Source organism: Strix uralensis, chromosome 1, assembly GCF_047716275.1.
Source record: "Strix uralensis isolate ZFMK-TIS-50842 chromosome 1, bStrUra1, whole genome shotgun sequence".
Classification (NCBI taxonomy): domain Eukaryota; kingdom Metazoa; phylum Chordata; class Aves; order Strigiformes; family Strigidae; genus Strix; species Strix uralensis.
Window position 1 is genome coordinate 150,003,452 of NC_133972.1, and position 12,485 is coordinate 150,015,936.

Sequence of the window (12,485 nt, forward strand, 5' to 3'; positions counted from 1 at the left end):
AAAGTGGCTGAAGGACCCCTGAGGTGTGGGAGGAGAGGGCCTGGCACTTGGGAGCGTGTCACGTCCCGCTCAGATGAGGGAGACAAGTGACTCAGATTTGCAAATCCCCAACGAAGTGGACAACTGTGAGACAAGTCTCAAAGTCCAGACATTTATTAACTACCCACAATGTACTAATTGAGCATACGATAATTGGCTAAGTATATAACGAGTTGTGGCAAGCAATACAGTATGCCTTGCATTTCTTAATGGTAGTGAAGGAAAAAGGGGAAAAAGGAGAGGAGGGAGATAGAGGGAATAGGGTCTGGGTTCCTGTGTTGATCCCACCAGGGAGGGTTCCAGGAGACATCCGTCTTCTTCACTTCACCACACTCTCCGGGCCCCCCCACCTCTTTCCCCCCCCTTGATTTATACACACTTTCCTTGGGTCCATTCCCTAGGTTGACCCACATACTTACATATCCCATGAATGGGGAGGGGTAAGGTGTTTCATGGGATGATGTAATTAGCATGATCATGTTAGTCTTTGTTAGCACATTGAGGGGTGTTAACTTTAATATGCATTTCATGGATAATGAAGCAAAAGTCATTCACCGGACAGATGGCTCTTGAAATTTGGCCAGGTGCACCAGTGCAGAGCTGTCCTGTCTCCACAGGGCTCCCTGCTCCAGCTGCACCCTGTGTTTCTCGGGCAGCCTTATCAGCTTTGACCTCCACACCATCCACCCTGTGACTATAGTTTTGTCTTGCAAGTGTTTGAGGCATTCCTTAGCTCGGAGGGTCTCAACTTTTATCTCTTTCTCAGGCTGTTTTTCTCAGTCCGTGTTTCTCGCAGGCCTGGTTTTTCGTCTCTCACAGAGCAGCAGGGGGGAACAAGGGCACCCAATGCCTCCTGTGACTGGGAAAGAGACCCAACATTGACTTCACCATCCATGCAGGGAAGGGGTGTCACTGGACATTGCTGGGTCAAGCCAAGTGCTGGGGCTGGTCATGCCACCAGCACCCTCACATGGGCTCACATGCACTTCTGCGGGGTGCTGCTGCGTGCCATCCATTCGCAACTTCTGATCGAGGGATTGCTACTGGGTCATCTCAAAGCAGGGAGTGCACCTGCACTAAAATGTGTGTACTTTGTCTCCTAGCTTGTGTCAGGCAGTGGTAGAGTTGGGTACTGTAGGACTAGTTCTGCCTGGGAGCAACGGGGACAGGGCTCAGCAGCTGCACTTCGGCCACAACAACCCCAGCAGCACTACAGGCTTGGGCAGGAGTGGCTGGAGAGCTGCCAGTCAGAGAGGGACCTGGGGGTGTTGATTGACAGCTGGCTGAACATGAGCCAGCAGTGTGCCCAGGTGGCCAAGAAGGCCAATGATATCCTGGCTTGCATCAGAAATAGCGTGGCCAGCAGGGACAGGGAAGTGATCTTACCCCTGTACTCAGCACTGGTGAGGCCACACCTCGATTCCTGTGTTCAGTTTTGGGCCCCTCACTACAAAAAGGACATTGAATTACTCGAGCGTGTCCAGAGAAGGGCAACGAAGCTGGTGAAGGGTCTGGAGCACATGTTGTACGAGGAGCGGCTGAGGGAACTGGGGTTGTTTAGTCTGGAGAAGAGGAGGCTGAGGGGAGACCTCATCGCCCTCTACAGCTACCTGAAAGGAGGTTGCAGAGAGCTGGGGATGAGTCTCTTTAATCAAGTAACAAGCGATAGAACAAGAGGTAATGGCCTCAAGTTGTGCCAAGGAAGGTTTAGGCTGGATATTAGGAAGCATTTCTTTACAGAATGGGTTGTTAGGTGTTGGAATGGGCTGCCCAGGGAGGTGGTGGAGTCCCCATCCCTGGAGGTGTTTAAGAGTCGGGTCGACTTAGCGCTGAGGGATATGGTGTAGTTGGGAACTGTTAATGTTGGGTTGATGGTTGGACTGGATGATCTTCAAGGTCTTTTCCAACTTAGACAATTCTGTGATTCTGTGATTCTTCTGCTGCCAAACCTCCTGTCCATCAAACCACGGCTGTATGCAGTGTTGCACAGTGCTGTGGGGAACTCTAAATATTTTCTTCCTTGTGGCTTCTGCCCCTCAGGTGCTTCATGAAAAAACAAAATAAAATCACCATAAAACCCATCCTGCCAAAAGGCCTCCCTTCCTCCTAGTAGGGTCCACCTATCCTGCTGTTGTAGTAGACCCGAAGTGGATAATATTAAAGAGATATATTACCCTGTAGTTTTACAACCTTATTTTTTTGTAGATTAAATCTGAATGTTGTCAGTTGCAGTGTATATTTCTGTAAACCTGCTATGTTTGCCTATGGAGCTAGTAATTTAGAGAGCAGAGTAGAGGTTTAGCAGTGCAGGGAAACATGCAATATAACTGACACCTGCTTTATACAGACCTCATGTTCTGTATACAGGCAAAGTTACAAGGGAGGCATTTGTTGAGATCTTTGTTTTTATTACATAAACACTCTTGATGGAAGAAAAACCTGCCTTGATAGGCTGACTTGGAAATATTTTTAAATATCCTGCAGGCACATAAATTTTGGAAACTCCACAGCAAATAGCAGCTTCCGTATTAAACATACAGGAATAGCTCTGTTTAAAAAACATGAAGGCTGTGATACATATCAGCATGTGTCAGGAAGTTAAAAGTTAGGCCAGTGATAAAGCCTCCATCTCAGCTTAGGTCTTGGTTGCTCAGCACAATGCAGAGCACACCCCTGACTACGTCAAAGACGGTCACGCAACAGTGGATTTCCCCTCGGTGTTTCTTTCTACCATGAAAGTTTGTGCCACAACTTCAAGGTAAAAAAGCAGCTATTTCTGTGTTTATGTCTGTAAAATTTATCCTAATATTTGAGTGGAGGTAATATTTGGGGGTACTATGTATGGAGGTACATCATAATAAGGTGGTATAGTGGTCACTTTTTGCAGTAGCCAATTCAGCCTCTTTGAACTTTTTGTAAACAGATGCTTGAATGCACCATAGTGCTGCTGTGGCTGAAATTCTACTGTAAATATCGTTTTCTCACTGGAGAACATTGCTAGGTTTGTAGTCACTGCTAAGATTTTACTTGGCAGTAAAATCATCATCTGAATTACAATCCAATGTCATTATATCATCTGCAACATCTGTAGTCAGGATATATTTGGCATTTCAAGGTTGGGAGGAGGGAGAAAGCATCTTCAGTAACACAGCAGTGCTGGGGCTTGGAAAGAGCCACAGGGGAATTAGGTTGCCTCCAAACACAATGCTGCTTTCAAATGCTTATTGTGTGGTGGAGAATGGCCTCTGGAAACTATTATTTTAGAAAAAACAACACAAAACATCGCTGTTTTGGGAAAACTTAGGACAGCCAACTGTAATTGCAGGGTCCATGGAGGAGTACAAATAGTAAATCATAATGATAATGCTGGGAGCAATGTTTTCAGGTCATGCACTGCAAAGCAGACAAGGCTTCAAACACCCTTCAGTACAGAACTGGAATCACCTGGGCAGGAGGGTAATTGTAGAAGAAGAGACTGTGCCTATATTAGATAAAACCAAAAAGCCTGTCTGATTCATCTTTTGGTCTTCTGCCTCTGCACAGGCTGCTTGCTCCCATCCTATGGCTGAATCAAAGGATGTAACTAAGAGCCTGGTCCTGTTCCTTTGGATTTATTGCTACAGCGGGATTTCTTCCTCCTGCAGTTGGAGATAAGATTTTATTTTTGCTTGAGGCTTTTCGATCATAAGGCTGGCTTTGTGCTCATCGTTCTGTGTCATTCATGCCTGTTGCTCTCTCCATCCTAATAAATAACATGGAAAAGAGAGTGACTGGTAAGCCTAACTCGCCCCCGTGACCATTCTTAGTTAGTGATTGCCATTAAGGTATATTGAGCTTCTCTATTGACTAGATGAAAACAATTATTATCATGCTCTTTACTTAATTTTCCTGATGTCTATTTTGAGTGGCAACTGCAATATATATTTTATAAGGCTCACTTCATTTCTGACCAATATTAGAAAAAGCAGAATAGCAGAGCATGTTCAGAGAATAGGGGGGAGGAATGAGCTGTCAGGGAGTGAAGATGAGAGACTCTTCCTGATCCTCAGCCATGCTGCTGTCAAGCAAGAGCCTAATATATTGCAGATTTTTTTTCAGGAATTCATCTATAACCCTCGGGGTAGAACACCCCTGCAAGCAGCTTGAGTCACCTAATCCACTTATGTTATGCTCTTAGTTTTCCAGGCATACCAGAATTAAAAGCATATTTTATACATATTTTCTACTGAACCCATTTTTTTTTCCTTATGATGCTACTTGGAAGACCCAAGCCTTCCAAGGCTGAGACAGCCAGCAAAACATACAGAAAACATACTACAGAAGTGCAAGAATGTTACATCATGAAGCAGAGAAAATGAGGCTTTGGCATAAAAGATAGGGGGAAAATGAAGATATTCCTTTCAATTAAGCATACTTTTCAAAGAATATTTAATGTTTTGCTGCTGGGTAAAATAGCTTAATTATTTCTGATGCTTGTTAAGAGCTGCAGAAGAGGATGAATGGAGAACATTCTGTTTTCTCGACGATGCCCAGGTTAAAAGATAAGAAATAGTGGTAGCTCCATGCTTTGGATATATATTTCTAGCTGAAACATCAGGGTCTGGAGGATAAAAAAAAGCAACCTTGTTAGTTATGAAAAAGATGACTAACAGCATTTTGTCACTAATTGTTTTAATGAACAGCCATTAAGACTCACTTCCACACTAGCCATGAAGCTCCAAGGACCTTGCCAGACCCAGCTACTTAAAACAGCCCCCTTCTCCCAGAGTTCAGCTGCACAATGTTCAGCCTTACTTAGCAAGTAAGAGTTAGAGCAAAACTCCCAAGTAATTAAAAGAGTAAATGGGCAGAAAAGCATAGGCCTGGGAAGGACCCTGGGAGGTAATGCAGTTGATTTCTTCCCAAAGCAGAACCACTTTTATCTATATTATTTTTTAGACCCTGCGTAAGGAAGGCCAGGGATGGAGATTTCACAACTGGCTTACTGCAATGCGGATTTTCCTAAGTCATCTCTGTGGTAACTCAGTCACATTGTCCCTTTCCACTTCCAATTAATTCTCTCACTCTTCAAATCAACTTTTTGTATCTAGATACTATTAGCAAGTACCCTCATGCTTCTCTTTTTCACACCAAATTTTGCCCAGTAGGTCCTGAAGTGAATGGCTACTCCTTCATGTTGCTCTCTGCCAGCTATTTCCCTCCGAGGGTCCCTTGCACTGTGGTATCTGACACCTCTCCTGGTGATGAATTCAGCAAGGAGACCCGCTTATCTAAGAGCTGTCACTCCACTCTGTTCTTTTCTGCAAAGAGGAAAGTAGGTGTTTAATATCTGTGTCCTGCATCTCTCCATTCCTCCAGACTCCGGAGTACGTTAGTGTGCTCATGTTACTTTTGCTGACATCAGGGCTGAGGCAATGTATATGGCACAGAGGGATGCACATGCAGAGAAGGGGGTCTGATTTCTACAGCTGGGGTTAATCCGTCACACGCCTCTGTCACCTGCACTCAACAGCTTCATCAGGAGGGACCCTTTCTCTGCAAGCACTTTGGTGACAGTGCTGTGAGGGACCGAGCTGCCTGGCTTGTGGGGAGGTCCTGGCTGTGGAGAGCTGGTACCCAGCCCTGCTGCCCGTGAGCAATCGTGGCAATCTCGGGGGGTGAGATTAGGCATAACAGTGCTGCCAGCCATTGTCCCAGTACAACAGGCTCTTGGCAGTTCTGTTCACAGAGATGCAGCTTGGTGCAGAGATCCGCATCATTTCCTCAATAATGTAATGCAGCATCAACCGCCATTGCCATGTATGAAGTCACAAAAAACAGGGAATTAAGATAGGTGTGGATATTATTTTATATATGCATGTGTCTACAGGGTATTTGTATATTTCTTTCAATTTAGGGAGCTTAGTGTCTTAAAGGAGGCTAACTGCACTACAAATGGGTTGTGTTAAATAGACAGTAACTGAGTTTTTTAACCCAAAGCTCCTTTATACCTATCACATTCCCTTGTTCTGATGCCACAGCAAAGAAAAATTAAGAAGGAAAGATGGAAGTAGATATTTTCTCTGTGCAATTTTTCACAAGTGTGACTGTGAAGATGCACAGGGGAACCAATAAATTGAAGGGCTGCTTTAAGTAGGATTTGATGTTTATGGGATTGTCAGAAATAGGCAGTGGTTCATAATGAAAAGACTCAGATTTTGAACTGCATTGCAACCGGATGAATGGCCTCAAATGAAAAACAGTATTGTGAAGCACTGCAGTGTTGAGGATGGGCTAAGTTCTATATTCCTATACTTCTATATTTTTAAGACTAGCTATAGTAACATATGTAAGGATCTGATATCTTTTCTGAACCATACATCCAGTATAAATGAATTAAAGATGGATTTCTATTTGCTATGTGGATTATATATCTTTAAAATACTTGTAATCAGGAGAACTCAGTAATTTCATAATTATCTCTAGTGAACACAATATTTCTGTTAATAGGATTTCATTTTCCAAAATTTGTTCAATGTCTTCAAGCATTCAGTGTGTTCCTTTCTCATGTTTTAATTCTATAAATGGACTGCTACTTTCTCCATATGCTCAATATTTTGAATTTTCAAATAAAGTCAGATAAATCATATTGTACTGAGCCTCTTTCCTGCTAATATAGTAAGTAAGTATTTCTGCATGAAGATTTTTTTGAGAGATTTTGAGAGATTTTGTATTTGGTGTATATTCTTAGATGATCCTTTGAAATCCATTTCTTCCATGTACATACCAAAATGCAAATGTAATAGTACAGTTATATATGCATATAAAATTGGGCAACATATGTAGGAAATACTGCACACTCAAAGGTATGTTGAGCTTCAGAGTTATTTACAGCAATATTTTTTTCAGTTGTCAGCCCATAAATCTTGAGAGCATTTGCTGATGGAGAGCAGGCAGGAAGCAGAGGAGCAGCATACTTTTCTCTTTAGGGTCCTTTGGGGTGTCACTGGCTGGCTGGACATTGGCAAATTCTGGGGTCAGGGCCTGGCAATGCTAGTACAAGTCTGGGGCAGGTAAAAAGTTCTCCTCAGCCTCTCTGACCGGTGTCTGTGCCAAAGGGGCCAGGACAGGAGCTATCAGTGGGAGTAAGCACAAGGGATGAGTCTCCAGTGTCAACAACAGCACAGCCTCCAACGGAGTGCATTTTTCGCTAACTCAGTAAGTTTTCTTGATCACTTAACCTGGGAGTTTTCACTATTATCATGGAGTTTTCATTGATAGTTCTTTTGTTTTTGTAGACATTTATTTTAATAGCAGAAGGATTTTTCCCCAGTGACAGCAGAAGATGACTTACTTGTAGAAATACTACAATAGGACCTGCATTAAGAAAGTTTTTGAGCACACCCACTTCACAGAAATTGCTATAATGACTCCTCACATGCACTTTCACTACTACCTGTTCTGCTGGTGGATCTGAGTTAGGATCTGAGATGCTTGGGCTGTCTCTGCCAGGAGCAGAGCAGTGGGAGGTCCTGCACACCTCAGGATTGAATGTCATTATGCAGCTGCAGAAGGAGCCTCCAGACCTCAGCTCTAAAATCAGTTAAGTCATCAAGTGAAGCTCTTGAACCTGGGCCTATGGATCTCAGTGCTTGCCTTTGCCTGGTGACAGACCATGATACTCCAAATTGCTGGGACCCCAGCACTATGCCAAATCTGAGGGACAGAGTCTATTATTTCAGGTTCAGTGCTTAATATACAGCTATACTGCTCTGGAGAGCCAAAATTGCATTTTCTTCATAGTCTCATGCTTTGGTGTGCTTCAGGTCTGTTCAAGGTTTGGTCGGTGCAGCATTAGGGTTCTGTGAGGTTTATGCTTGTAGATAGGCCCTGAAGAAGTAGAAGTGCATTCCTCTTCCCTTTGTACCTATCTTTTTGAGCCTTCCTCCTTTCAGCTTCTCAGTCAGAGCCATCAAAAATCCAGCTTTACCATGTAATTTAATTGTATTCAGCTTGCAAAGCTATCTGTGCATTCACAGCAGCAGTCAGTGAGGGCCAATAAAAACTGGTGCATCTGGATCAGCCCCAGGTGTCTCAGATGACAGAGGCAGGCAAGCACCTACTGAGGACTTTCTGAAGGTGGTCTGAAGAGCCTGGAGAGGGCAGGATGTGTTTCAGGGTGGCTTTTTTTTCTGTTCTCTGGGATTTGCAGCCCCTGTGGACTCCCCTGACTCTTCCCACAACAGAAAGCTCACTTCAGTACAAACAGTGCAGAAAAGGATGCAGAACTGATAACATCAACAACAGTGTGGAGGATCAAGCAACCTGTGCCAGCACAAGCAACTTAACTGCAAATATATACTCTCTTTGGAGGCTCCTGCTCTGGCAGTCAGCTGCCATGGCTCTTCAGGAGCTCACCTTAGGAGTGCAAAGACCATAAGGAGTAGCACTGCTCTGTTTCCAAACTCCCTTGCCAGGTGTGTCTATGATGGCTGTGCTCTTCAGCACATGGAGTATGGGATGCCATCACCTTACTCCATAAATGGTGGGAGCTGGAGACAGAAAGCTATGTTACCAAAGACCTGCTGAGTCTGATGAGGTGCATAATCAAGAGCATCTGTAACCCCATGTTCAGTGTGTTAATACGCTGTAGGAAAATGTCACAGAAAACTCCTCCCTTGAAGAAATGGACATATGAATGATCCTCCTTTCCCCTCTCCTTGGGACCAGGTCCAGAGTCAAAACTGCAGTTCTCCACCTTAGAGAGGATCACAGTTTTCTGTCATGGCTCCTCCCTGCGCAGTTATTCACCTTCTTGATTTTCTTCCATGAACATGTCATCCCGTGGTAGTCTCCCTTCGGCAGGTTCCCAGTATTCCTGCAGGCACCTTTCCTTTCCTGGTCCAGCATTCACTTTCCGGGTATCAGCTTTGGATATATTCTCCTGACATGGGATTTTCTGTGGAAGTAGTGAGCCTGTGTGTGCTTTTTGGGTATTTCTGTCCCTTGCTTTGCAGCTCTGAGGTGTGAACTGGCACTGCTGACCATGCCAGAGCTGGGACCGGTGGGCCTTGATAAGTCTAAATCTTTATTCCAGAGTGCTCATGTTCCTTATTTTGCAATGTCAGACTGCAGTTTCAGCTGTGTCCAAGTGCAAAATGCTTGCTCTACAATAGTCAGTCCTGACGGTCGCAGATTACACTGCAAAGTTGCAGCATGCTGGACAGAAACGCAAAATACAGCCACAGCTATGGACACGGTACCTTGCTGCTTTCACATTTTTCCTGCCTGCCTTCTGAGTCACAGCACTCTGCTTAAATGGAAATAAAAAGCACTAACAGGAGTCAAGCCAGCAGAGGCAGAACGGCTGCAGCACAGCACACTGTGTTCAGCTCTGCCTCGCGTATCAACAAAAACATCAGGCGAGCTCCAGCTGCAGATGCTTCGATTTTATCAATGAAGTGCAAAGCAAGGAGTGCCTTATTTAATTTTCCAGATACAGGGATGAATTGGCTTTTAGCAAAGCACTTTGACTGGTCAAATGGAGTACTCTGGAGGTAGAGAGTATGGAAGGGGGATAAATAGAAAGCACCAAGTTGTTTTTTTTAACAGGGTCAATTTTCTGACTACAACCATACAGACTCACCATAAAGGGGTGACTGTCAGCTTGGCAAGGTGAACGCATTCCTCTCTTCCATACTCTCCCTTCGCTTTTTTCCTCCTGCTAAGCATCTGGTGCAGACAGCAAACCATAAACCATCCTGTGTCTGCTGGAATTTGGATGTCTCAGCCTAGTGACTGGTGCAGAAAATGGAATGAGCACCTTGTAGCTCACAGGCATTCAGGGTCAGCAAGCTGTCGACTCACTGCCTTTGGAAAGCAGAACACTACAGTTGCCTGGTGGGGAAGAGCAGAAGTAATTGCAGGAAGTCAACTAATTCATGCAAAATTAAGCTAATCATTAACGGTGGAGTACACAGACATTCTTCTGCAGTGCTGAACAAATTACTTCTAGTCATGTTTTAAGACTAACATGTAACAAGAGTCTGGTTGAGTGGCTGGAGCAGAAAGCATCTCACTGGGTGAACTGATTTCTGTTCCCTTCCTTGCCCCTTCTCCTTCAGCTGGAGCAAGTCTCCACTTCTCAGGCTGCCAGGACAGTGTCATTGGTTACTGGTAAATATACTGCTATTAAAAGCATAAAGTCAAAGGACCAGATCCAGATGGGGTTTCTGCTCACTAGATATTATCACAGTTCAATTCCTTTGTGCCTGTGTTTGTCCTGGAGAGAGAAAAACCCAGAGACCTGGCTCTAAACAGGGACATGACCACCCCAGATCACAGTTTCAGTCAATCTCTATTCCTGTTATGAGTGATAAAGATGCAGAAAAAGAGTACACCTGAAAGGTGGGAGATCCAGAGGATAATCTAGCTTTGCCCCAAAACCTTTCAGTTCTGCTTTATCTCCTACTTCACATCTTTAAGTAAAGTGCTGCAGGCACAGTTCAGTGTGGGTTGCTACTGGATGGGAAAGAGAGATGCTTCCTTCTGACTAATTGCCATTTAAATGACCAGGGATAGTGTTAAGAAGAGCTTGGCAAAAGAAGAGAGCAAAGAACAAAACAGCCCTAGGCATAGCAGCTTCTCAGCAAGCAAGCAAGCACTGAATGGTGGAGAGAAACAGGAGTATATAGAGGAATAAAGTTTGGACACTTACATGAAGATGAAAACTTTGTATCTGGTCTCGGTGTCCCAACATTCCACATGCTACTATAAGCAGCTCAGCTCTACATATGTGTTTGTGCATGTGTATGAAGTTTCAGTTGCCAGGAAGCAAAATAGTAGTTGTTTGGGCTTTAAGGGGTTTTCAGTCTTCTTTCATGAGGAAAAAAAATCCTAAAATTAAATCTTCACTTGGCACTTAAAACTGCACTTTTTAAGTTGCATTAGCAAGCACCTGACACTAGCACAACGAACATGCTGAAGGACACTGATGTTTAAGTCATGAACAGGTACAACATGGCAGTGCCTTTCTGCTGGGTGCCTTGCTTATACAACCATGCAAACACTTCCTGGAGAATAAATTACCCAGCCAATTTCCTCTGTTTTCCTGTTTGTAAATTGCTTCTGAGTAGCTCCTGTTTCTCTTGAATGTGCTTTTAGTAAATACATCAGGCTACGGACAAGCAACTTATTGTGACTGCTCGGTATTTAAGAGTCAAGTTGGTTTCATTCATTTTAATTTTATACAAAAGCTATTTCTATTTTCTGGATGAAAGTCTCATAGAGCCTGGTTTCTGGTGTGAACACTCATTCTTAGAAGTCCACATTGCATTGTGTGTGACTATTTTATAGTTTTCATTTAAAATTATTTATTCTATAAAATAATTCTGTCTCAGGGAGCTCAGTGAACCCAGCTTAAAGGCTGTACAAGCTCCAGTAAGCAGGAGATGCAACCTGGGGATTCAGGAATGTCTGTTTACCACCAAATCTGTACTTTGATTTTCATGGCATCTTTGGGGCCACTTCGGTGCTCAGTGTAGTTCCCAGGAGCCTCAGTCCAAAACATGAATGACACCACGGCCTTGGAACAGGCCGACGGCTGGGACATGAGTCACACATCTCTGTGTGTGGAAAGAGGGCAGGGAGGGGATGATTCCCATGGAGATGGCTAAACCAGACCTTTCCCATTCACAGACTATACCAGCCCATGAAGAACCTCTGCTGTGCTATTTGGAGATGGTCATGCAAAGCAGCCACGGCTTGCAATACCTGACCCACATAGGCTCATGGCAGAGCCTCTCCTGTCCAAGGTGTTTATAGAATAGATCTGTAAGGGTATATCCTCAGCTCTCTCCTGCAGAGTTTGCTTTCCTTACCTTTCTAAGCAGACAAAGCAACAGCTTCAGCTGTCCCCAGCTGCCTGTGGACACTCCACTCCCACAGAAGATACTGGATGGGGCTCCTTCAGGCAGACCTATGGCCGAATATTAAGACCACAAATGCTCCCTTTAAAATATATCACGTGTAGTATAGGAGCCCTTCTGCCATACAGCTCTTCCTCCTCCACAAACATCGGTCAGGCATTACAGTACAAGAAGAGCCTGCTAATTAGGAGACACTGCAAATGCAAGTCCTCCTGTGTATGCCTTTGCTGACCTGTTTCATTTACACACACAGCATGTTTAACATCACAGACCACAGCTACCCAAGCAAGCAGTGCCAGGTCCTTATACATTGGCACCCATTACCCAGTGATGCGCCTGCTCCCTTGTCCTATGGGGGTCACTCATGACAGCACTGCAGTATGGAGTTTGGCACTTTAAACCAGTCACGTGGGGTAGGGCATGATTTTCTCTTTTGCTTATACAAGGGGAGGTGTAACTATAGCAGTTGGATATACACAAATCTGCAGCTTCAGATTTTCACCAAAGGTACCCAGAGTTTTTGCTCCTATTTTGCCAATA

At 44.2% G+C, this 12,485-nt stretch overlaps 1 long non-coding RNA gene across 1 annotated transcript; it reads right to left on the bottom strand.

Annotated features, from left to right (window-relative positions):
• Positions 1-4,450: 4,450 nt before the first annotated feature.
• On the bottom strand, positions 4,451-11,064 carry LOC141954576 (uncharacterized). Its single transcript, XR_012632209.1, has 2 exons — positions 10,736-11,064; positions 4,451-4,639 (listed from the first exon to the last, which is right to left on the bottom strand). It is a non-coding gene; the product is annotated as an uncharacterized LOC141954576 (long non-coding RNA).
• Positions 11,065-12,485: the final 1,421 nt, after the last annotated feature.